Below are 1832 nucleotides of genomic sequence, written 5' to 3'. Positions count from 1 at the left end.
TTGGAACTGACGTGATGGCACATAGCAACAACAGTTTCAGTTCACATTAAAATTGGTCCTTATAATAGGAGTAATTTTGTGGAATTACTCAAAAACTACCAGGCAACAGAACGGGAGATGGTCTATTGCAAGTATTACTCCATCTTTACCAAGTCAAAGAGAATGTTCAAGCAATCATGATTTCACTAGTACAGCTTGAAGTCTTAGAATAGCAACATATATTTGTAAGAAAGCTGATAGGTTGTCTTTGAAATTAGGTTGTTGTAAATCTTCAAACTGAAAACAAAGCTTGTTACCTTTAGAAATCATTTTGGAAGATGGAAGATTTTGCCTATGCTAAGTGCTATAAAGGAGGCATGGTGAACACATGAGAAAGTTAAAGACTTTGCTGTACTAACCTATGACATAATGTTCCATCTCATCTACCTACCTACTTACCTGCCTACCTACCTATCTATCTATCTATCTATCATCCATCCATCCATCCATCTACGAAGCCATCCACCCATTCATTCATTATTGCTGTGTTGGGAAAAATGCTGTTCTGAGATTGCCATACATCAACTAGAATATGAAGGTCCACAAAATATTATTTAAATACTCAAGGCTAGAATTGCTTTGGAATTCAGAATATTGCATATTTTTAGTACTATAATAAGGTGTAACTATTCTCTATTACATAACACCTTACCATGGTCTGGAGTAATGTGGGTCTTAAGCAACTATATGAAATCTGTTTTTTCACTATTACTTTCAAAAAAATATTTCTGAAGTATCTTGGATTTGTGATACAAACCTGTAGCTCAACTACATAATCAAAAATTAATTGATTGGAGCAAATTTTATTTATATTCACAGTGTGTATAGTTTCACACACTACACAGATAGGAAAGAAAGAAAAGAGAAGCTAGCTTGTATGGGTGATGGGAAATAGACTCTAGTTGAAAGTAGAAAACGTGATAGATGTCTGCATTTCTCCTCCTTAGGCCAAAGATCTAGAAAGAGAGAGTTATTAACATTTTAGATAAGTTAATGGGGAACTTCTGCTCAAGTTCCTGTTTAGGATTCTGGGGAAAATATCACACATAATTGCACCACTGTAAGACTAATTTTATCTATTGTTGCTGTTGTATGCCACTCAGTCAACTCCAACTCATAGCAACCTTGTATGACAGAGTAGAGCTGCCCCATAAAGTTTCCTACGCTGTAATTTTCACAGGAACAGATTGCCATCTCTTTTCTCCTGTAGAGCCAACTTTCCAGATGTTTTCTACATGTATCGATTTTATATGCTTGTGACCATAATATTAAGATTTTTAGAAACCATTTCCCAGGATTATCTAAAACTGGTTATATTTGTTTCCTAGGGCTGCTATAACAAAGTATCACAAAGTGGGTGGCTTGTAAGAACAGAAATTTATCGTATCATAGTTCTGGAGGCTAGAAGTCCAAATGAACATGTTAGCCAGGTCGTACTCCCTTTCATGTCTGTAGGAGAAGATCCTTTCTTGTCTCTCTCAATTTCTGGTAGCCTCAGGCATTCGTTGCCTTCTAGATGCATCTTCACATAGTGATGCAGCCTCTGTATTCTCTCTGTTTCTCTTCTCTGTTATGAGGACCTCATTTAGATTGGATTAGGACCCACAGTACTCTTTTCAACATGTAGTTGAGCTATAGGTTTTTATCACAAAACCCAAGAGAGAATATCTCTAAAGTCATTATACAAAAGATGACATCAGATAAAAATATTTTTACTCTGAAAATCTCAACATGAAGATAATATTCAAGATATTTTAGGAATATCTTATTGAAAGTAATAGTGAAAAAAAAAA

Source organism: Trichechus manatus, unplaced genomic scaffold (genome assembly GCF_000243295.1).
Source record: "Trichechus manatus latirostris isolate Lorelei unplaced genomic scaffold, TriManLat1.0 scaffold00062, whole genome shotgun sequence".
In the NCBI taxonomy this organism is placed as follows: domain Eukaryota; kingdom Metazoa; phylum Chordata; class Mammalia; order Sirenia; family Trichechidae; genus Trichechus; species Trichechus manatus.
The sequence above is the reverse complement of the archived record's forward strand: the minus strand, read 5'-3'. Positions refer to the sequence as shown.